General features: G+C 37.4%; 1 pseudogene; it reads left to right on the top strand.

Moving 5' to 3' along the window:
- The first annotated feature begins 7,344 nt into the window (after window positions 1–7,344).
- On the top strand, window positions 7,345–7,554 carry LOC111521713 (annotated as a pseudogene).
- The last annotated feature ends 18,202 nt before the right edge of the window (window positions 7,555–25,756 follow it).

Raw genomic sequence — 25,756 nt, 5'->3', positions numbered from 1 at the left:
TGGTGACAGCAATCTCGCTATGACTAACCAGCTTCTACTTTGGACATCTTCTAGTAGAAGAAATGAGTTGCTGTGTAGACATTTCCCTCCAGGTGGTCTTCACCTAGAGTATAACAATTAGCCAAGTCTATAATGGGAAACTTTCTTGCAAAGAGATCAGAATGTTGATGTACTATTGCAGAGTGTTTGCTGCCTCCAAGTTCTACCTCTCATAATGTCAGACGATGATGACTTTCTGTGGCATTAAGGATTTTCACCAGGTCTTCATTTGGTGCCCAAGAATAATACTTTTCTTGTGTTTCAGATTTTCAAAAAAATAAGAACATTCCTTCTAAGAAGCTGTTATCCAGCATCAGATCTCTGAATGCAGCTGACTGAAAAGTGGGCTTTTGCATGCAAGGTGGATTCAGTTGAAGGTAAATAGAAAGCTAAACTCCTTCCTGTTACACTGCCATGCTGCCAGGTCTTCTGGTCCTAACTGCCCTGAGGCACTCTGCACATCACCCACGGTGGGTTTGGAAGCCCACTGGGATCATCTAGGACCTTGAGACGGGGTTGGCTGTTACAGGAGCTCTAGTCTATAACACTGACAGACATTTCTTCTGCTCCATGTTTCATTTTCTTGTTTAACAGGTAGACCAATTTGCTACTAAGTTGGTTTCTCCAGCCTGGGCTGTGAAAAAGCAGTGTCCTTTGGGAAGCATTTTGCACTTACTGCAATATTCCAGTGATGCCAAGACACAATCTCAGTGAGCTCTACACTTACTCAGGTAAATTCTCATGTGCTATGTTAGCTAAATGGAAAAATATTTATTTAACCATTCTGCTTACAAAGATTGTTAGATTTTATACTAAGTCAGAATTTCATCTGTCTCCTTTCTGACATCTGTGTAAAGGTTGGATGCCTATAACGTTGACAATAATTTATAATATACTGACCTCTATGAGCTTACAGTGGTATAGTGCTGTAAGCTATTAACATCCTTATTTACCCTGAGAGGATGCAGGATAGTTAGAAACACAGATAATCAGTATTGTAAGGCCAATTGCCTATGTCTTAAGAATAATTGCCATCATTTGTCTGGCATTTTATTTAGAGATAGGCGAATGGCATTCTTTTTTGTTGTCTTATTCTTAAGTTAAGCTCTGTATCTTTAATGAAGATAATTCCTTAAGATCCTTTTTTCAAAATTCTAAAAGGACCTGTCTTTTACTATAAAAACTTCAATAATTTTTATTTTTTCCAATGTTTAATTATGAACATTTTCTAACATATAGAAAATTCAGAAGAAAAATACAATGAACACTCATATCACTTAGACACCTACCATTTAGATTCAACAATTGTTAACATTTTGCCAGATAAGCGGATGTGTGCACTTGTGTGTGTATGTTGTTTGCTTAACCTATTTCAAAATAAGCAACAGACTTCATGATATTCTCCCCTAAATATCTCAAGGTCATCTCCTAAAAATAGGGCATTTCACTACATGATCACAATACTATTAACACATCCAAGAAAATTAGCAATTATTACAATATTATCTTATACCCAGATCATGTACAAATTTTCTCATTTGTTCCTCAGATACATATTTAAGCAATGTGTTGAATGGCTGGGTTTTGTTTTAAATGCAGATTTATATATTGCATTTTGTTTCTGTATTTCTTTTAATCTCTTTTAATGCAACAGTGTTCTCAGTAGCACCCTCATGCCCCAACACATCTTCTTTTCTTTGGCATTGAATTTTAAAGCATCTAGGACTGTTGTTTTGTATCATGTCTCAAATATGTTTATTTCTTCACAGTGTCCTATAGCTGGTTCATCTCCTGTGTATTTCTCATAAAAGTTGAGTCCTTTAGTTGCATCTTAAATATTTGATCCTAGTTATAGCCACTTATGTTGGCTTTTATATCATTGCATGTAAATAAGACTTGATCTTATTCAATAAACTAAAGTCTTTCTGGTTTTATAAAATATAAGTGCCTCTAAGTGAGACCTCTCTCCTGTACTTTATGACTTCTTAGTAAATGCATAGCACATATTTACCAGCTGAATCACACCATTCAGATTCAATCTCTCTGGATTCTTGTAAGTCATCCAAAATTTTTCATTTAGAATGTGGTGTACTACACTCAAAATTACTCTTTTCCTGCCAATATGCTGTCATTTTTCCTTAGGATTATCTCTTTGGAGATTTTTAATTAAATATATTCTTTTGTACTGAAAGGCAGTTAAAGTCTGAAACTTTAAACAGCTGGTTATCTACTTCTAGGGTAATAAGTTATTTTAGAAAAACCTAGAAATTCATGCAATTTATAAAAATAACTAAATTCTTTAGCGTATCAACTAAGTATGAGGGAAATCTGTATGCTAATTCTAGAATGTGCAGTGAGTAACATGAAGTAGAATAGTCTCTAGACAAGTGTGAAATTTTTAATTAATTCAAGCTATAAATATCTGAAAAAGTGATGTTTGAGGGTTTCAGAGTGATTGTAAATTAAACTAATTACAAATTGATTACCATTGATAAGTTGGTCCTTTAAATTCTTCTTAAGATAAAATGAAAGCTGAATTTTTATTTGTGACTGATTTGACTATTTCTGTACAATATTTGCGTTAGGGAAACCTTTTAGTGTTTTCAAAATTCACCTTTTAGCTGGATCCAGTGACATGTCTGACAAAATGACAGGCAATTTGGAAAGTAAACATGAAAACACCTGGGGAAGGACAGTCCAGACTGAAGGAACAGCAAATACAACAAACCTAGAGACAAACCCTTAACTGCTACTTAGTAAAAAATAAACTAGACTAGGAAAAATGTCTGAAAAACACTGGACCACCTACGTCCTCACTTGCTACAACTTGAATAGTCCTAAATATATTCCCATGAATACTACATTTAAGAAGAATATTCAAGAAGAATAGTCCTTAAAAATATACTTGTGATAAATTGGGTAAATTTAGCAAATTGTTTTTAGGCAAATTGATGCTTTGCTAAGTTGACTTATAGAGGACTGGTTTTCAATCAGTTGATTTCTGGCTAACTTACCTGCCGCTGTGCCTGCTGCAGAATAGACATTTAGTAAATGTTTATTGAAAGAATGATAGGAAAAAGCTTGCATGTGAAACAAAATGTCAAGGATTGTACTGAGTATTGTATCTGAGAAAATAACTTAACTGGAACCTAATTTGGGTTTGTGGCTTATCTGCCTTTCTGATATTTAATCCCATCCAAAAACCATCTGCAGGTTTTTAACTGCAAAGCCCCACAAGACCTATCTCTGGCCCAGTTTATCTCCTGGTGCCTTCCTTTCATCTTCAAAGCAGGCCCCAGGAACTCAGCTTTCGTTCCTCTCCAGCAACTCAACCATCCTTTCTATCCCTTCAGATTTTGTTTCATACCACTGCATAATCTCCCTCATTTTGCAATTTCTTCTACATCTGTAGATAAGCACAGAAACCTAAAAAATTTAAGGATCTTATTCCAGATCTCTGAAAAGAAATAGGATAATGAAGTAGCCAGTCTGGTAGAAGTGAGTAAGGTTATAGAATCCTTCCACAATTATCAGGTTATCTGTTCCTTGTCCCTTTTAAGACGGTAAATGGATCTAGGAGGATGAGACTTGTGTGTGTGACTTTTTCTCTCCCCGCTCAATTATATGAATTAGTTTTATCTCTTTAGGATTTGCCAAAAAGCAAAGCAGTTATCATTACTGGTTAAACACATTGAAATTTATTTATTGTAGCAAACATGAAAGCACTTGTTACAACAGGACTATGACAGTCAGCAGAACTGGGTCCCAGCTGGTGGTGACTCCAGCAAATAGTCAGGGTCCCACCTTGTGCCCACTCTTCCATACCTTTCCTGAACAGTCAGGGTCCCACCTTGTGCCCACTCTTCCATACCTTTCCTGAACAGTCAGGGTCCCACCTTGTGCCCACTCTTCCATACCTTTCCTGAACAGTCAGGGTCCCACCGTGTGCCCACTCTTCCATACCTTTCCTGAACAGTCAGTCATCGGTGTTCTAGGTCTGGTGTTTGTTCCCTGAAAGGCAGCAAAGAAAGAGAGCACAGACTGTAGTGTCCCTGATAAGATCATGTGTGGAGCTCCTAATATCAATTTGGCTTGAATACAAGGACTGCTTTCCTGTTCCAAGGGCAGGGTGGAGGTACATTCCTAGGATGGGGAATGGTAGATGTCTGAAATATACCTTGCAGACCACTACGCTTTGCTGAGGTGTTGCCCTCTGCATTTATTCCTGAGGGTGGAGTTCACTAAACCACTTTCCTTCTCACCCCATTTTTAGATACAATCAAGGTAGAATAATAGGTGTTTCCTAAACTCAAATTGGCAGTTTGCAGTTTCTGGGACATCAGCAATGAATGACACCCTTTTAATGGACCCCCCCCCCCGCCCTCCCTCTTCCCCGAGGAATGATGAACATAGTTCATGTCCTTACTAATTGTCTGTGGCCCAATCACCATACTGAGTACAACGTGTAAATATCATGAAGACAGTGTTCAAGGGCAAGGCTTCAGTATATGAGGGGCAGCAGAAGTGATGGGGGGAGGAGGAGTGGAAGACCAAGGCTGAGCCATTCCCCAGAGGGATCTTGTTACCACCAGGAATGTTGCCAAGGCAGGGGCTTTTGCAGCTGTGTAAAGAGCAGATTAGGAGCAAGATAGAAGCCTGTTGTTAAAACTGGGGCCCAAGATCAGGGCTGGACAACATCAAGCATCTTTGCTGCCAGAGTACCTAAGTGTTGAGTCACAGCAACTTAATCCCTCCTATTAATACCTGGTTTGATTCTGGGGACTGGACTGAGGCTGAGTCCCCTATTGGCTGCCAGAATTTCAGCTTTAGGGAGAGACAAACTCCAGGAAATCTACAAGTTAGGCAAGAAGGATATGGGGAAAGTGAGGTCAGTTTCCAGAGAATTAAACGACTGACATCAAAGACGTAAGGGCTGTTCCTGCTAAAGGAATGTTTTACGTGTAGGAACTGGGCAAGGAGGAAAAGATAGTCCAGTTGCATTCAGATTCTCACCTGAGTGTCAAGGGAAGGCAAGATAACTAAGTGGAACTTTTTTCATTCTGTTGCTTTCTAAATTTTCGAACTAAGTTTAAAGAACAATGAGACTAAGTCTGTAGGTCACGCCAACCTGGCTACTTCAAGCTAGACCCCATGATCATGAGTGTTTGCTCTCACCTATCAATACCATGCCATTCTGAGATTGCCAGACCAACCTTCTTCCCAGCCCTGGCACCCCGGGCTCTGGCTCAGGTCTTTAATACCTACTTCCCTGCACTGACCTGATGCAGCAACTGCTGGCCTTCCGGCTTGTCCAATGTCCGCCTAGCTCAAAACTGGGTCTTCATACCAAAAAAGTCCAAAAAAGGTGTTGAACTTGCAAATCTAAAGGCATCAAAGGGCTGCAATATGTTGGAGTGGAAAGAGGAACAGAAACTTAACGAAGTTGCCAGAGAGCAACAAGAAACCAAGAACACGTAGAGCTTAATTTTAGGCTCCAGGGATTTTCCCAGACTTATTTTCACTGTTTCTTAGGACTCCAATTTTCTAAGTCCTTTATTCTTCAGTCAAATGGAAGTACAGGGAAATGTGAGAACTCTAGATGAGTCCCTGAAGTCATTGCTACTCCTCAAATGGCCCTGGCAGCTCAGATCAGCAGGTACTTTGGGAGCATCAGCAATGACCCCTGTGTCCTTGGGATGTCACTCTCCTGCTCTAAAGTCTTCAGTGGATCTCTACTGCCTTGGAATAATTGGACTCTCTAGCCTCACCTTTAAAATCTTCCAGGAACCTTTTCTCTCACTAATCCCCTTCAGGCAGCAAATACTTCAGCAAAACTTAATCACTGGTTTTTCACACTTGACAGGAACTTTTTCCATTTTCTGACTTTTCTCAAAGTTTACTTTGTGTAGAATAATATTTTATCTAACTGACACATCTAAATATAACTATTCTTCAATGCCAGCTAAAAGCTTATCTCTTCCAGAATGCCTTCTGATTACACTAATCTCTGATCACACCTACATTTACTTGACTTACATTGCTCAGCATGTTTTTACTATAAAGTAAATCTTGTGTCATCTTCCTCATTTACACTGCACATTCATCAAATACAGATATTATATCTTATCAATGTTTTCAATTGACCTCAGTGCTGGAGAGTTGAACTAATCATATTCCTCAGTTCGTATCACCCAATCATTACAGTTGAAGCAAAATACTTAATTTAGATATTGATTCCTTTTTCATCTCATTCTCTGTTACCATTCCCTCTCCCATTCCCCCCTCTATCCAGAGGCAACCGCTCTAATGAGTTTGAAGTCTAACATACATGTATACACACTCTTGAAAATATAATAATATAGTCCACTGTATCTCATTAGACTTTGTTCTACTTCTTATTTTTTCACTCAGCGCTGTGGGTTTTTGTTTGTTTGTTTGTTTTGTTTTGTTTTATTGAGACGGGGTTTTGCTCTTGTCGCCCAGGCTGGAGTGCAATGGCGCTATCTCGGCTCACTGCAACCTCTGCCTCCCGAGTTCAAGCGATTTTCCTGCCTCAACCTCTTGAGTAGCTGGAATTATAGGCGCCCACCACCACGCCTGGCTAATTTTCGTATTTTTAGTAGAGATATTTCACCATGTTGGCCAGGCTGGTCTCAAACTCCTGACCTCAGGTGATCTACCTGCCTTGGCATCCCAAAGCACTGTTTTAAAGATCTATTCATATTGCTCTGTTGACACTTGGTTTGTTACTTCAAGCTGCCAAAAAATACTCAGTATTACGCAGTCTGCACATTTCACTCACCCCTTCCTCCAGGAGTGAACACCAAGATTTACCCTAATCACTGGAAGCCACAAACAGCACTTCAATGACTACATAATACACGACTCCTATGTGTGAAAACTTCTTTACAGTATATATACCCAGGTAAGGGCTGGCTGGTTAATAAGGTGTATGCATGTTGAAATTGACTAAGTACTGAATTTGACTAGCCGGACCAGTCTACTCTCACTAGTAGTTCACATAGGTTATTGTTTTCCCACATCCTTGCAAATACTTGGCCTTACCTGATTTTCTAATGTTTGTTTATCTCATGGATATCTAGTTGTAGTTTTTGAATTTGTTTAAATCACTCTTATCTGATTTTCAATACATTTGAGCATTCTTCATATATCCTTGAGCCATTTAGGTTTCCGCTTCTGCAAATTGCCTACATATATTCTTTGTCTACTTTTCAATTAGTTTTCCTCTTTATTATTGAATGATTTGCATATGTTTTCTTGTACATCCTAAATACCAGTTAGCACATAGCTTCTCGGCCTTTTGGCTAAGATCAAGTGTGGTATCTGTTCTTATCAGTTTAAATACTACTTAGCACATTGGTTTCAGTTCGGCTGTGGGGTCCTTCACTGAACAATTCTGATGAAGTCAAATTAACAATTCCTTACGTTTTGTTTCTGCTTTTGGTATCTTGCTTAGGAGTTCTTTCCCATACCAGGGTCATAAAGTTAACCTATAGCTTCTTCTGTAGCTTTATAGTTTTGCCATTCATATTTAGATGTTTAGTATGTATACACACATATACATATATATTTTCACACACATATAAACACACACCCCTCTATATGCATATATATATACGTATATGGTATGAGATATAAATCTGTTTTTCCTCAATATGGTAAACTTATTTTCCCATTATCATAAACAGGTTTTTTCTTTCCCCAAGGATTTGTGGTATCATGTTTATGGTATCTAAGACTTCCATCCAAGATCTCCGTTCTGTTCCATTTCTTCATTTACGTTTTTACACCAGTGCCATACTATTGTTTGTGTTTTTTAAAAAATTACTATAGCTTTGTTTTAATCTTGAGTTTGGTAGAACAAATTCCTGCCCTTTAGTCTTATTTTTCAAAACTGATTGAACTATTTGTGGATCTTCATTCTTCAATATACATTTTAAAATAGGTAAAGTCCTTAAAAACATCTGGCTACAATTTCAATTGGCATGCTATAGACTGATGCATCATTTGTCGGTTGGGGGCGTGGATGCTTTTAGAATGTTAGATGATCTTATCTGTAAAGATAAACTATTTCTCCATTTATTTAGAACTTCACATCTTGTAATAGGTTTTTAAAACTTTAACCATGGAGGACTTTCACATTCTTTCAAAAGTTTACTGACATGTTATAGTTGTTTTTATTGCTGTGTATAGCAGCTTATTTCCTAATTGTGTTTTCTAGATGGTCTTTACTGCTGCAGAGAAATGTTATTGACTTTTTAAAACTGATCTTGTATCCAGCAACTTTGCTGAACTTCCTGATTTGTTTTGCCTTCTTGACCTGTTATAATATCTATGTATAATACTGCTCTTTGCCTTTAGAAGATATTTTTGGCTTGAAGTCTTTTGATAGATTTAAGATCAAGATTGGAACTCTGGCCTTTTTTATTGTTTATATTTCTTTTGCATATGTTTTTAGTGCTTTTAATTTCTACCTCTCTATGTCTTTTTGTTTCAAAGTGTAAGAATGTCTTATTCTTACACTTAGCACTTTGTTTTATAATCCAATATGAGGGCCATTTACTATAATTACTGCTATATCAGGATTTATTTTTTCATTTTATACTTCCTTTTACTATGTGGCTTCTTATTCCTCTTCGTAGTTCATCTTGTGTTCTTCCAAATAAACAAAAATGATTTCTGCTGCTTTGAGTTTTATATTCTGATTTTTTCTTCTAGTAAGTTATCCCTAAGTTGTCCTTTTTGACTGGGGCTTATTTCACTTAACATAATGTCTTAAAGTTTCATCCATGTTGTAGTATGTATCAGAATTTCATTCTTTTTAAAGGCTGAATAATATTTCATTGGATGTATATACCATATTTTGTTTCTGCATTCATCTATCAATGGACACTTGAGTTGCTTCCACTTTTGGCTATTGAGATAATGTTGCTATTATTCACAATAGCAACAACATTGCTCTATGTCTGTCTTTCTGTCTTTCAGTATCACACTATTTTGATTACTGTAGCTTTGAAATAATAAAGTCTATGACCAACTTTGTAATCTTACAAGATTGAGCTGGCTATATGCAGTCTCTTGATATTCTGTGTGGATTTTAGAATGGATTTTTTATTTCTACAAAAAAGCATTGGAATATCAACAGGGATTGCACTGAATCTGTAGAATGCTTTGGGTAGCAGTGACATCTTAACAATATCAAGTCTTCCAATACATGAACACAGGTTTTGTTTGCCATTTATTTGTGTCTTCTTTAATATTTTTCAGCAATATTTTGTAGTTTTTAGTGTACAAGTCTTTCTTTCACCTCCTTAGTTGTATTAATTCCTAAGTGGTTTTTGTTGTTATTGTTTGTGGCTGAAGGAGATGCTATTGTAAGTTGAAATATTTTCTTAATTTCCTTTTTGAATTATTCATTGCTAATGTACAGGAAAGTAATGATTTTTGCATGTCAATTTTGTGATTTTGCAACTTTCCCAAATTAGTTTATTAGCTCTAACAGATTTGTTTTGTAGAATCTCTAGGGTTTCCTACATATAAAATGATATCATCTGTGAACAGAGACAATGTTACTCCTTCTTTTCCAATTGCGATGCCTTTAATTTTTCTTTCTTACCTAACTGCACTGACTATGAATTCTAGTACTATATTAAATAGAAGTGGCAAAACAGCATCCTTGCCTTATTCCTGATCTTAGTGGAAAAGCTTTCAGTCTTTCACCATTGAGTATGATGTTTGAGCTGCGTGTTGTTCATACATGGCTCTTATTATGTTGTGGTAATTTCCTTCTAGTCCTAGTTTGTTGAGTTTTGTTTTATTTTGTTTTGTTTTGTTTTTTAAATCATGAAAGGGTATTGAACTATGTCAAATGCTTTCTCTGTATCAATTGAGATGATTGTGTGTTTTTATTCCTTTACTTGTTAACGTGGTGCATTACACTGATTGATTTTCGTGTATTGAACCATCCTTGTATTCCAGTAATAAATCCCACCTGGTCATGGTGTGTAATCCTTTTAATATACTGTCGAATTTGGCTTGCTAGTATTTTGTTGAGTATTTGCCTCAATAATCTTAAGCGATATTTAGTTTTCTTTTCTGGTAGCATGTTTCTCTGGCTTTGATATCACATAATGCTGGACTTACAGACTTAGATAAGAACAGCTCACTCTTCTTCCTTTTTTTTGGAAGACTTTGAGAAGGATTGGTATTAATCTTTCTTTGAATGTTTGGTAGAATTCACCAGTAAAGACACCTGCTCCAAGGCTTTTCTTTGTTAGAAGGTTTTTGATTATTAATTCAATTGCCTTACTCATTAAAAAGGTCTACTCAGATTTTTATATTTCTTTATAATTTAGTTTTGTTAGGTTGTGTGTTTCTAGGAATTTGTCAGTTTCATCTAGGTTATCTAATTGGTTGGTGTACAACTGTTCATGATACTGTCATAATTCTTTTTATTTCTATAAAATCAGCACTTTTTAATTTTTATTTCAATCACTTGAGTCATCTCTCTCTTTTTAGGCAATCTAGCTAAAAGTTTGTCAAATTTCTTGAGCTTTTAAAATAACCAACTCTGAGTTTTGTCGATTTCTATATTATTTTTCTATTCTCCATCTCTATTCTAATCTTTGTTTTGTCTTTTTTTCCCCCTTTGCTAGGCTTGGGTTTAGTTTGTACTTGTTTTTCTAATTCCATAAGGTAGAAAGTTAGAGCACTGATTTGAGACCTTTCTTCTTTTTTAATATAAGCATTTACAGCTATAACTTTCCTTCTTCACACTACGTTCACTGCATCCTGTAAGTTTTAGTATGTTGTGTTTTTATTTTCATTTGTCCCATGATATTTTCTAATTTCCCTTGTGATTTATTCTTTGACCCTTTAGTTGTTTAAGAGTGTGTTGTTTACTTTTCACATACTTGTGAATTTTTTTTTTCTTCTGCTGTTGATTTCTAGTGTCATTCCATTTTGATTGGGAAAGATACACAGTATGATTTCAATATTTTTAAATTTATTCAGGCTTGTTTTGTGACCTAACACATGGTCTACCCTGGAGAATGTTCCCTGTGCAGTTGAGAAAATATGTATATTCTGCTGTTGTTGGGCACAGTATTCTCTATATGTCTGTTAGTCTAATTGTCTACAGTGTTGCTTGTGTTAATTATTTATTTATTTATTTTCTCTCTATTTGTAATACTCACCATTGAGAGTGTGGTATCAAAGTCTCCTACTATTATTGTAGCCAAGATTTTCAAGAGGGTCTTTTTGTGGCAACCTTTCTGAGGTTTTATATGGCTGAGATTATTTCCACTGCACTTTTCATATTTAAATGCCAATCTAGATGAGTGCAAGATTCTAGCTTCAAAGATTTTTTTCTGCAATACTAAAAAAGTATAACTCAGGCTGGGCACAGTAGCTAACACCTGTAATCTCAGCACTTTGGGAGGCCAAGGCAGGCGGATCACGAGGTCAAGAGATCAAGACAATCCTGGCCAACATGGTGAAACCCCATTCTACAAAAAACACAAAAATTAGCTTTGCTTGGTGGTGCACACCTGTAGTCCCAGCTACTTGGGAGGCTGAGGCGAGAGAATAGCTTGACCCCGGGAAGCAGAGGTTGCAATGAACTGATTGCACCACTGCACTCTAGTCTGGTGACAGAGCGAGACTCTGTCTCAAAACAAAACCCAAAAAACTACAACTCTGTGTTTTGTTTTGTGAGACAGAGTCTCGCTCTATCAACCCAGGCTGGAGTGCAGTGGCACAATCTCAGCTCACTGCAACTTCCGCCTCCTGGGGTCAAACGATTCTCCTGCCTCAGCCTCCCGAGTAGCTGGGATTACAGGTGTGTGCCACCATGCCCAGCTAATTTTTGCATATTTAGTAGAGGTGGGCTTTTACCGCTGGTCTTGAACTCCTGACTTCGTGATCTGCCCATCTCGGCCTCCCAAAGTGCTAGGATTACAGACGCATGCCACCATGCCAAGCTAATTTTTGTATATTTAGTAGAGGTGGGCTTTCACCATGTTGGCCAGGCTGGTCTCTAAGTCCTGACTTCGTGATCTGCCCACCTTGGCCTCCCAAAGTGCTGGGATTACAGGCACACGCAACCATGCCCAGCTAATTTTTGTATATTTAGTAGAAGTAGGCTTTCACCATGTTGGCCAGGCTGGTCTCGAATTCCTGAATTCGTGGTCCACCCACCTTATCCTCCCAAAGTGGTGGGATTACAGGCATGAGCCACTGCACCCGGCCAACTCAGTTGTCTTTTTGCAGAAGTTTTTGAAGTGTCTCATATGAATATGTTACCTGTTCATTTGTAAGTGATCTGTTTCTTTCTGAAAGCTTTTAGAAATTTGCCTTTGATATTCTTAAATTTTACTATATAATGTGTCTAAGTATGAAAATGATTCCAATAATAGCTGTATTATTTAACTATGTAAGAATTTGTGTACTCTCCATGTTTTAGCCAAAATTTTTGGACGCATTGATTTGACTTTGGGTTTTATGAGGGTAGGAACTATGTTTTTCTGTTTCATAGCTGTATCTTCAGTGCCTAGCAGTGTTCTTAGTATATGGTAGATGCACTAAATAAATACTTGTTGAATGAATGAATAACTGAATAGTCACCCAGATGACTGGCAACTTTTCTAAGACTTTCTAAAATATATTATTTCTTTTGTAATTTGTCTCAATAACTAGGGATTTTTTTACAGCAGACAAATAAGAAAAAGACATTTAATAGAATTTAACACTAAACTGAGTTAGTTTCAGTAGATGGTCTACAGGTTATAAGAAATATTTAAAAATACATAGTTAGGAAAAGAACCATGCAAATTACCATTGGCTCATACACTTATATCTGAAATCTGAAAGATACTACTCTTGGTCAAAAATACATCAGTATGTATTTATATAGTATAGTATCACTCTGTACTTGTACTTGATTTACAACCCTTTCTTCCCTACTAAACTGTGACCAACTTGGAGAAACCATGTTTTTGAAGGAATAATATAGATGACAAGAAATTTGTACTTTACTCCTTTAGACTAGTGATACGTACCACTATATAATAAGTAAAATACTTAAAAGCAGAAAAGAGTGGTAATTTTAACTTTTTTCCTTCAGGAATATCCTCTTTTATCAATGAATGCTAAGTTAAAACACAAACAAAAGTGGAAGACAGAATGGGGACTTTCTTTGTTTAATTCATCTTTGTTATGGTCTTAGGCTTATTTTGCTTAGTGGAATTATTATTTTCTAATGATATTCGACCATGTGTGAACGCCCCCCATCATCTACTTTTCTTAACTATCATCTAAAAATACAGAACAAATGTCCACCTTTAACAGGCATGTAAATTTTCAGGGTGCCACAGACTTAGGAACTGACATAATCTTTCTTTAAGAAAAGTAATAGGGCCAGCATGGTGGCTCACGCCTGTAATCCCAGCACTTTGGGAGGCCGAGGTGGGCAGATCACGAGGTCAGGAGATTGAGACCATCCTGGCTAACACGGTGACACCCCGTCTCTACTAAAAATAACAAAAAATTAGCCGGGCGTGCTGGCGGGCACCTGTAGTCCCAGCTACTCGGGAGGCTGAGGCAGGAGAATTGCTTGAACCCAGGAGGTGGAAGTTGCAATAAGCCAAGATAGCACCCGTGCAATTGCACTTCACACAGAGCAAGACTCCATCTCAAAAAAAAAAAAAAAAAAAAGTATTAAAAAGGTTGTTAGAAAAAGAAAAGAGATCCTCTTCTGGTTGTGAATATAAAAAACCCAAGGACAATTCACAGTCATACGAGGCCTTATTGTGACAACACTAGGAAATGTATAAAAAATTTAAGAAAATGGTTTCAACAGTGAAATTACTGCAGGGTTTTAGATATTGAGAACCTATTTGTGAAACTGAGCTATATAAATAATTAATAGTAAGAAAAATAAAACTCATGTTTTTCTACAGAAACTGAATGAATTATAGAAATATGAGAAGGTGTTAACAATCTTGAAAATATGAATTCTTTGGGTTTTGCATTTCCACTGTGCAAAAGTGGTGTGGGATATTTCAACCAGTCTGTCAAATAATCTATGCATAAATTGGAGGGAGCAGTTCCCCTGAAAGAGTTGCTTTATATTTAAAAAAATAGTATCCAGTTTAAAAATAAACTCACTTACCTTTTACATGCTTTTTATGTTTCCCTGTCTTAATTAATTCCTCAAGTTAATTTCTTTTTAACCAAACACTGTCAATTCCCAGATCATGCCATTGCATTCCAATTTAGGGCAATGTGATAAAAATGATCCTTATAAATTAAGTATAATATTATATTTGCATTCAGAATCAACGATTCAAGTCTGCATATCTTGTAATGGCCATAGAATTCTCTTTACCCTTGTTTTGTGGTACCTAAGCTGTCAATTACTTTGGGAACATTTTTGAAAAGTAAAACTTTGGCAATCATCTTTACAAAGTATATAGACATGGTTTAAAATTTGAACTTAAAAAATTTAAGCCATGTCTATATAGCTTCTCTTTTGAAAAAGTCTGCCTTGCTTGAAGAATTTAAACAATCAGAATTCAATTCAAGGAAAGTTGCCAAAGATGAGGTGATGCATTCTAAAATAACAGAGAGAAAAGTGATCTTCAGCAGAAATCACAAAGAATTTTAGACTTGAAATGGACCCTATAGGTCATGTAATCTGAAGACCACTAGGGAAGTCCATGGTAAGAATAGAAAAAATTTTTCACCCTATGATTTTACATATGATTCAAATATGTAATGTTTCCATGCAGATTTACACAATATTGTAAATCTACATTTTGGGGGGGATTATCTTGATGTCCTTCAAGTGTAATTCACATTACTTTAGAATCTTTACGGGGTGGAGGAGGTAGATTCTATTAGGAATATGTAATTGATTTTTGGAGCTTATTTGCTGGAAAAATACATTTTTGTATTTTTCTAGATGGGAAAAAGTCTTTCTGTGGAACTTACATCAGCCAGCTCTCTATGCTACACCAGTTTTGGATACGTATGAGGGAAGGATGATAAGGATTAAGTCCGAGTAATATTTGTCAATATTTTATGTGAAATCTTATTCAATTCGTAATTTAACTTTCAAGAATTAGTTTTAGCATTTTAAATTTTATTGTAATTAAGTCTGCATTTGTTGTATTTATTAAAGCAATGTTAATCTATTGATTTACATTTACATTTTAAACATCCTACCTTTGTTTATTTAAAGCTAACAAAGCTGAGTAGCATGTTCTTATACGGACATGCTAGTGTTTTACGCTGATTATTTTTATAATAAGTTAATCATATATAACATAAATCTCATATATGTTTCATGTTTATATTTTTTGCATTTGTCATTAAATTAAAATCTTACATTAAAAAACAAAAGAATGCCAAAAGGAATGCTCTGAACATAACCATATATGCATTATTGACATGCAAATTTTGACATGTAAACAATATAATACAATCCTATTCATTTAAAGAGTTAGGATAAAAGCATGTCTAGGAAGGCAGCTGCTTTATAAGCAGTCCTACAAGTGGCATAACTATACCACTTCTTTTATCATTCTAGTACTTTACCACTCATTTGATATTTGACAGCTGTGTGGGGATGACTGGAAAAATTTGAATGTATAAAAATAACTTGTTGGATTGGTTTTTACATTTTTTCTAATTTTAAAGTTTTCTAAAAGTTTTGCATTTCACATTTTGCTTTTAATTTACTTTGAATTTAACTTTGTGTATAGGATAAGAAGTTCAACCCTATTTCCTTCCTCTGTGAAAAAAAAGTTCCATCACCATTTATTCCTCTTTTCCTTTTTGATGTTTTATCAAAATTGCCTTGATCATTCTTGGCACTTCACACTTGCATATAAATTTTACAATCCTCTTGTCAAGGTCCGGGGGAAAAAAACCTGCCAGTAATTTGGCAAGGAATTGCACTATGAATGATTTTGGAAAAATTGGTATCTTTATTATTTTTTTATACCAAGAACATGGTATATCTCTCCTTTCGTGTAAGTTTACAATATGGTTTTATTAATGCCTCTATAAGCAACTTGCATACATTTTTAGATAATTATTAGCTATTCTTATATATTATTGGTTGCTACTGTAAAAATACATTTTAAAAATTACACTTTCTAACTTGTGTAGCTATAGAAATAGTTGATTTTTATAAATTGCACTTGTATCCTAAAACTATGTTGAATTCTCTTATTCTAAAGATTTGCATATTCTCTTGCTTTTTATGTGAATAATAATATTGTTTGTGAATAGTAGCAGTTTTGAGTCTTCCTTCTCAATATCTATAATTTACATATAGTATCTTTCATTATTGAAATGGTTAAGATCAATGATGAGTAGAACTAGTGATAACAGACATCATTGTGTTTATGGTTTTAATCTATTGTCATTAACATTTCATCATTTCTAACATTTCATCTAACATTTCATCATTAACGATCATGCTTGTTGCAAGTTTCAAATAGATACTCTAATAAAGAGTGTCTTTATTTCTTAATAAGCTAAGGAATTTTCCTTTATTTTATTTTATTTTTTTTGAGATGGCGTCTCGCTGTCGCCCAGACTGGAGTGCAGTGGCGCAATCTCGGCTCACTGCAAGCTCCACCTCCCGGGTTCACTCCGTTCTCCTGCCTCAGCCTCCCGAGTAGCTGGGACTACAGGCGCCGCCACTACGTCCGGCTATTTTTTTTTTATTTTTAGTAGAGACGGGGTTTCACCGTGTTAGCCAGGATGGTCTCGATCTCCTAACCTCGTGATCCACCGGCCTCGGCCTCCCGAAGTGCTGGGATTACAGGCGTGAGCCACCATGCCCAGCCCTTTATTGCTTTTTTGCTAATATTTGGTTGGATTTTAGAAAATATTTTGGTTCGCTGAGATGACATAATTTTTCTTCTTTATTTCTTAGAGTGGTAAATGTCACTACTAGATTTTCCACTTTTAAACTATATTTGCATTCCTGAGATACACCCAACTTGGTCACGATGCATTACTATTATTATTATTATTCTTGCTAGTATTATTCAAAATTAGATTTAGTCGTCCAGTATTTTGTTTAGAATTTTTGCATATAACTGTAAGTAAAATTTGCTTATGATTTCATGTGTCATGGTGTCCTTATTAAATTGTGCTATCAAGATTTAACCAAGTTTATAAAATAAGTTGGGGGGAGTGTTCCTTTTCTTGTATTCTCTGGAAGAGTTTATGTGATATTTATCTATTCCCTTCGACATCTGGCACAACTTTCCTGTAAGTCACTTATATCTGGTCTTTTCTCGGAGGGACATTATCAACTACTGACTCAAGCTTCTCCAATGGTTATAGATTTCTTCAGTGCTTCTTTTCCTTTTTGATTTTTTTTTTTTTTTTTTTTTTTTTTTTTTGGTGGAGTCTTGCTCTGTCACCCAGACTGAGCAAGTTACACCCAGACTGAACAGGAGTCCTCTGTTACCCCGGCTGGAGTCCAGTGGCGCCATCTTGGCTCACTGCAACCTCTGCCTCCTGGGTTCAAGCGATTCTCCTGCCTCAGCCTCCTGAGTAGCTGGGACTACAGGCACGTGCCACCAGGCCCAGCTAATGTTTTGTATTTTTAGTAGAGACGGGGTTTCACCGTGATAGCCAGGATGGTCTTGATTTTTTGACCTTGTGATCCATCCACCTCAGCCTCCCAAAGTGCTGGGATTACAGGCATGAGCTACAGTGTCTGGCCCCTTTTTAATATATTTTTTAAGGCAGTATACATTTAAACACTTTGGCATGAAATCATTTTTAGTATACTCCCATATTTTTCTAACATTTGAATTCTCTTTAACATTGCCCTATTTTTCTTTCCTAATGTTTGAGTTTTTTCTCTACTTTTCTTGATTCATTTCACCAGTGGTTTGCCTACTTCATTAATCTTTTTCAAAGAATCAACTTTTGGCTTTGTTGATCATCTCTATTGTGTTTTTTTAATTACTCTTTAACTTCTGTTTTTTATTTTTTCCTTTTATTCTAGTTTCTTTAGGATTAGTTTGTTGTCCTTTTTTAAAGTTGGAAAAACAATTTTCAGCTTTTCTTCTTTTTCAATATAAGCATTTTTTACACTTTAGCAATGTCCCACAAACTTTGATATGTAGTATTATTATTCAGTTCTAATGGATGTTGAAACAGCAGGACTCAGGGGATGAAATATGAATATAAGTTCATTTATTTGAACAATACTCATTCAAACCCACTTTGAGAACCGTTTTTTTCTTCATATTCTTGAAAGGCATCCAGGAAAAGTCTCATGATTCTTCTAGTCTCTCTTGATAATAAAAAAAATTAGTGGCTAGGGGTCACTTCTAGCCACTAAAAAGAGACAAACAAAAAGTCAGTTTGGTAAAGTCCATGTAATGAAAAAGAAATTAAGACTTCAACACTTGTTCAACCTTAAAGACTTCCCCTTTCAGAGCTCACACTTGGTACAGGCAAGTGGTTGGCAGGGGAAAATGTGGGGGTGATTGCTTCTTTTATATGATTTATGCCTCACCTTCCTCTCCTACTTTCTAAGCTGCTTCCAATTTCTTTAGGGTTGACTTGGAAAAACAGATTAAAATAAGGAACGAGGGCCAGGCGAGGTGGCTCACTCCTGTAATCCCAGCACTTTGGGAGGCCAAGGCGGGCGGATTACTTGAGGTCAGGAGTTTGAGCCAGCCTGGCCAACATGGTGAAACCCCGTCTCCACTAAAAATACAAAACTTAGCCAGATGTTCGCCTGTGGTTCCAGATGCTCGTAAGGCCGAAGCAGGAGAATTGCTCGAACCTGGAAGGCGGAGGTTGCAGCGAGCAGAAATGGTGCCACTGCACTCCAGCCTGGGTGACAGAGCAGACTCTGTCTAAAAAAAAAAAAAGAAAAAAGAAAAAGGAACAGGAAAAGTCTTATTTCACCAGCACTGCCTTGGGATTGCAGAGGTTCTCCTTGGGTGTCTTTCTCTCTTGGGTGCTTTTCTGTGTTCTTCAAAGTCACTACTTTACCATTAGACATCCAGCTGTTCAGAGCTCCTCCTGGGGTCATCTCGATACTTCTGCTGGCTTTCACTTACCTATGACCTACATTTACACCAGAGGAAATGTGCATCCTTTCCTAACAGTAAACTCTGGGATGAAGTGGCCTCAAAAGTGTGAATCTTTCCTATTAAACTTCAGAGCAGTTACCATCCATAGTACCTCCCCTTCAGATATCTAAAGTTTGAGTCAAATAGTTCACCATATCCCACAAATTCTAGGGAATGCATACCAAAATTTCCAGGTGATCCCTCTGAAGCCCCTTTCATTTATCTGGAGGAGAGATGTGGCACTGCAATAGCTGTGTTAAAAACATCTTCTCTTCCTCTAATCGCCCATTCCCAATCCTTTTATATTCTACATGTAGGTGAGGAATTAGGATAGTAAAATCTGTGTTAATGACTTCCTTTGGTAATCTTACATGGAATATTACCTTACAAGAAAATGTGGGCTTTGTCATCTTAGGACCAGCTGAAACCATCTAAACACATTCCATTTTTGGGGTCTGTTGCATATTTTACTTTCTAGTCTTCATCATTGTTGGGAACAGGCCCCCCAAAATCTGGCCATAAACTGGCCCCATAACTGGCCATAAACAAAATCTCTGCAGCACTGTGACATGTTCATGACGGCCATAACACCCACGCTGGAAGGTTGTGGGTTTACCGGAATGAGGGCAAGGAACACCTGGCCCACCCATGGTGGAAAACCGCTTAAAGGCGTTCTTAAACCACAAACAATAGCATGAGCGATCTGTGCCTTAAGGACATGCTCCTGCTGCAGATAACTAGCCCAACCTATTCCTTTAATTCGGCTCATCTCTTCATTTCCCATAAGGGATACTTTTAGTTACTTTAATGTCTATAGAAACTAAGCTATCTTAGTTATAATATCTACAGCAAGCTAATGACTGGCTTGCTGTTAATAAATACGTGGGTAAATCTCTGTTCGAGGCTCTCAGCTCTGAAGGCTGTGAGACCCCTGATTTCCCACTTCACACCTCTATATTTCTGCGTGTGTCTTTAATTTCTCTAGCGCTGCTGGGTTAGGGTCTCCCCAACCGAGCTGGTCTCGGCAATCATGATTTTTTCTCTGGCTCATAAGTTATTTAGAAATGTGTTTTTACATCTCAGAATATATCATCCTTAAAAATATTCTTCAATACTGATTTCTAGGTGGAGAACATTTTTACCTCCTTGGTTTAAAAAAAAAAAAGAGGCTGGGCATGGTGGCTCATGCCTATAATCCTAGCACTTTGGGAGGCCAAGGCGGGTGGATTGCCTGAGCTTAGGAGTTTGAGACCAGCCTGGGCAAAATGGTGAAACCCCGTCTCTACTAAAAATACAAAAAAATTAGCTGGGTGTGGCAGCATGCGCCTGTAGTACCAGCTACTCGGGAGGCTGAGGCAGGGGAGGGTGCAGTAAGCTGAGATTGCACCACTGTACTCCAGCCTGGGCAACAGAGCAAGACTCTATTTCCAAAAAAAAAAAAAAAAAAAAAGTCATTTATCATTATGTAGTTAATTTATATGTCCCTAAAGCTTTTTGCATTAAAGCTTGTTTTGTATAATATTAATATTTTGAGCTACCCCAACTCTTTCATTTTTTGCCTCCTAGCCTCCATTTCTTTCGACCTTTCTCTTATGTTTTCTACTTGGCCTTTTTGTCCTGCATTTTGGATTGTTTAATTTAGATCTTTCAGTTCACAAATGCTCTAGTAGGGTATGTTGAATTTGCTCTTTAAGTTGCCATTGAGTTTTCCATCTCAATAATCAATTTTATTTTAAGAAGTTCTGGTTCTTTTTAAAAAATGTTTTAACAAGGCCTTCTGTTTCCTTTCTTAAGTTTTCAGTTCAGTTTTTAAAAATATCAACATGTATTTTAACCACCCTTTATAAACCCCCTTCTATCGATTACTTCGATTAGCTAAAATTTCTAGGGCTCTATTTCTGTTGTTTGTTTTCTCTCCTGGCCCTTGTTCATGATGGCTTGTTTCTGTGTATGTTTTGCAGCTTTAGGGTTGTGAATTGTTAGATGGGACTTTATCTCCAGAAATTCTGAGGAGTCCTTGTTTTAACGTTTCCCTCTAGAAAGGATGTGCGTGCTTCTTTCTAGCAACCTAGATGCAATTAACCGGGCACTACATTATGCTACTATCTTGGCTTGGGGTTTCCTAGGTAATGCAGATTGTACACATTCAAATCCTAAATTTGAGGACATAGCTGTGGTTTCAAAATTTCAGATGGAATTAATAATACCCCTTCAAAAGTCCCATGTCAAGACAGACAAATCCTTCTTCATCCTCCTCCTTTTCTGCTGTCCAGACTTTTTTCTTCTAGCTCACCTTGCAAGCTTTCTGATTTCAAATGAGAGGCTCCATTTCAATGTGGGACGTTGTGGGAGCTTAAGACCATGTCTTCTGCTCCCACAAGCCTGTTAAAATTCAGACGTTTTTGTAACTGAGCCAGACAAATGCGTCCAGGAAAGGAGCGGCATAAGTGCAATCTTAATAAACTAGCTTTCGGTTCCTTCCTTATTTTTGGTCTATGAGTACTTCACATACTTCTTGAAAGCTCAGCTATGTATTTTGAGATTTATTTTTTATTTTTTAAATGTTTATAGATTCAGAGGGTACAGTACAGGTTTGTTACATGGATATATTGCATAATGGTGAGGTTTGCGCTTCCAGTGTACCCGTCACTCAAAAAGTGAACACTGTTCCCAATAGATAATTTTTCAACCCTCACCTCTCTCCCATCCTACCCACTTTTGGAGTCCTCTGTGTCTATTATTTCCTTCTGCATGTCCATATGTACCTATTAGTTAGTTCCCATTTTTAAGTGAGAACACGTGGTAGTTGATTTTCTGTTTCTGAGTCATTTCACTTAGGATAATGGCGCCCAGCTCCATCTATGTGGCTGCAAAAGACATGGTTTAATTCTTTTTTTTTATGGCTGCATTATATTCCACGGTGTTTATATACTACATTTTCTTTATCCAGTCATCTCTTGATAGACACTTAGATTGATTCCATGATGTTGTTATGGTGAACTTCACTGTGATAACATACAAGTGTGGGTGCCTTTTCAATATAATGATTTACTTTCCTTTGGATAGATACTCAGTAGTGGGATTCCTGCATCAAATGGTAATTCTATTTTTAGTTCTTTGAGAAATCTCCATACTGTTTTCCATAGAGGTTGTACTAATTTACATTCCCATCAACAGTGTATAAGCATTCGCTTTTACATCTTGAGAGTTTTTATAAACATATTTCAACCAGTAGTTCTTGCTGTTTTGTTGCAGGATTTTTATACTTATCTGACATGAGGTATTAAATGTTCTATTATTTGAGTCTATTGAGCCTATGAAGTAAAAATGGTGTTGCTGAATATTCTAACACTTACTCTATATCTTCCACTATACCTCATTCAAGCCTCAAATTTTTCTTTCTTTGGCCGGAGATTTTTTGTTGTGTTTTGCCTTATAATTGTGATAAGAAAGAACACATTATACAAAATGTACCTTCTTCACCATTTTTAAGTGTACGGTTCAATAGTGTTAAGTATGTTCACATTGTTGTGCAACGCTGAGTTTTAAACTTTGAGATTTAGGTTCTTTGTGGCAAGGAAGGACAGATCTATTTCACCTCCTTTCTCTTGCCTTCACTCATCTTTGCTTCCTTCTTCTTCTTTTTTTCCATTGGCTGGAACAATGTATGAATGGAGAAATGCTGCAACCTAAAATCATCTAACTGAAACTCAAAGACTTAATTTCTCGTGTCGTCTTAAGAGTTTCACATCTATTTTTTTCTGGAGCCTTTTTGCTAGATTAACTCACAATTCTGGAGATCTGTCAACCACATACAGATATGTATTTGACTTTTGCAGTGTGAAGATAAAGACAGACTATTTTTTGGCAAATTATTAGTGGGTTTAATCTTCCTTCCATGAGCCTCTTTTGAAATGGCTGTGTTATCACCATCTGTGTTTTTTTTTCTCTTCTGTAGTTATAATTGGCTTAATTTTTGCTAGATCCTCCTTTGCCAAAAGTTTTGTGATTTAGTTCATTTATGTGATTTATCCAACATCACACATATTAACTACAGGAATTCCATAATATTTTACAAGATATTCAATTTAACTTTGAAGTGACTGGACTGACAGTGGTAGATGTTCACAATATCAGCACCTACACAAGGTTGTCAATGCAAAGACAAAAGCTACTGTTAGGTGGGGGAAGGAATATTTGAGGATGTCTAATTTTATGAGGCAACCAGTTCACTAGGACATATTTTCATGTCATGATTATTTCTGCTTCAGTATACATTCTAAGTACAGCAGTGAGGTTAAATAATAAACACTCAGAAAATGAGGTATCCTCCTCTTTTGTTAGTCACAAGGGTATTCCTTCAACCAGATGATACCTTCCATTTAAACCAAAATTTATTTCTGAATTTGCTTATCACTTCTAATTAGAGGTCAGCTCTGTCAAGAGCTACATCTTAACTCAATGGACCTCTGGAAAAATAAGACAAAATTACACAACTAGTCATTTCAGAGAGGGAAAAAAAATCAAACTTCTTCCCTGGTAGTTGTAGGGGAAAAAAATAAGCTTGATTAAAATGTCAATTTGCATTTTGATTTTAGAGACAATGTAAAAAGAGATACAATCCATCAATAACAAGAAGCAGATTTTTCTAGATTTTAAGATTTCCAATATCAGGGTGTATGTTAGAATCAAGAATTACAATTATAATTAGTAGGGTTTTTCACTGTGTCACCAGATTGGAGTGCAGTGGTGCAAACTTGGCTCACTGCAACCTCCGCCTCCCGGGTTCAAGCGATCCTGCTGCCTCAGCCTCCCGAGTAGCTGGGACTACAGGCACGTGCCATCACACGCCCAGCTAATTTTTGTATTTTTAGTAGAGACAGGGTTTCACCATGTTGGCCAGGATGGTCTCGATCTCTTGACCTCGTGATCTGCTCGCCTCGGCCTCCCAGAGTGCTGGGATTACAGGCATGAGTCACCGCACCCAGCCTATTAGCCAAAATAATACACTGACATAATGTCTATGTAGAATGCAACTTTCAAGTGGATGCATTCCATTGATAATAACAGTAATAACAACACATATATTCCTTACTATGACCAGTCACTGTTTTAGGAGTTTTACTTAATTATCTTATTTTTTACAATTACCCTTTTTAGGTAGTTTACTATTATTAGCCTCACTGTTATGGTGACCGGTGAGGACAATAAAACACAGAGAAGTGACCTGGCCAACATCTCACACAGAGATGGCTGAGTTAGATGTTTCACTTAGGCTTAAAGTTACTACCTGCTGGTAAGCAAACAAGTTATATTTTAAATGAAGCATTTTATGAACACATCCTACTAGTTTTTAGTATCTGCCAAATAATTGAGATCTATTTTCAGAGCAAACAGCCATATTGTTTTCTTAAGACACTACTGTAGGCAGAATAATGATCCCCCAAAGATGTGTATCTCCTCATCTCTGGAATTCCTGAATATATTAGCTCACATGGCAAAAGGATTCCGCTGATGTGATCAAGGGCAGAGACCTGGAAATAGGAAGATGATCCTGGATTGCTCAGGTGAGCCCTCAGAATCTTTTCCAGCTGCCATCAGCGGTAGACTTGAGGATGGAAGGGTCAGAGATGGCACATCACTGGCTTTGAAGATGGAGGAAGGGGCCAAAGGCAACGAATGTTGACAGAAGCTGGCGAAGGCAAGCTAAGGATTGTCCTGTGGAGTCTCCAGAAAGGAGTGCAGCTAGGGTGACACCCAGGTAGTACTTCTGACCTACAGAACTGCGAGATAATAAATGCAAGATGATACATTTGTGCTGTTTCAAGCCACAAAGTGTGTGGTCATTGGATATTGTGGCAACAGGGAACAGATACAGGCCCCGTCAGGTATTTCACTCAATCCATGAAATACTTTAGAGTATTCAAAGTTTAACAAGCGCGGGAGCCACTTACGGATCCGTCTATCTGCGCTGCCTGGGAGCGTCAGAGGCCGTGTACTTCGTGCACCTCGCGGGTCGGCGGGGCTGCCCTAAGATGCTCCGGGCTCAGAGCAGACTGAGCCCGCGTTCAAGGAACCGCCAGAAACGTCAGAGGGACGGAGGAAAACTTTATACTTTAACAGTATTTTTACGTTTATTTCCAGCAAATGTTGTTGGCTTTGTATTTAAAGTATTTATGATTCACTATAAAGTGTAGGATCCAAGAAAACGCGCTAGTTTCACTTGGCACCTGTGGGTGTCCCGGGAAGCTCTCCAAGGAGGGACTGGCTCCTGGAAGTTCCTGGGGTGCGGCACCACCACGGACGAACCAAGCTCCACCGAGAAGCCGAAAGCCGCGACCGCCGGGACGCCCTCTGCCAGGCCTCCACCGCCTCAGTGGCCCTTCACAGCCACTGCATTCCCAAGCCCCCCAGTTATGTCCAGTGTCGCTCAGCGCCCGGCCCACCCAGCGACCTCAAACCTCGCGACACTTGCAACTCCCGCGGCCCTTCCTGCTACAGGCCTCCTAGGGGCGAGACATCAGGAAGATGGCTCCGCCCACGGAAAGGAAGATTTCGTTCTCGCGAGATCCCAGTGA

Source organism: Piliocolobus tephrosceles, chromosome 14 (genome assembly GCF_002776525.5).
Source record: "Piliocolobus tephrosceles isolate RC106 chromosome 14, ASM277652v3, whole genome shotgun sequence".
In the NCBI taxonomy this organism is placed as follows: domain Eukaryota; kingdom Metazoa; phylum Chordata; class Mammalia; order Primates; family Cercopithecidae; genus Piliocolobus; species Piliocolobus tephrosceles.
Note: the sequence above shows the minus strand (reverse complement) of the source record. Positions and strands in the feature narration are given on the sequence as shown.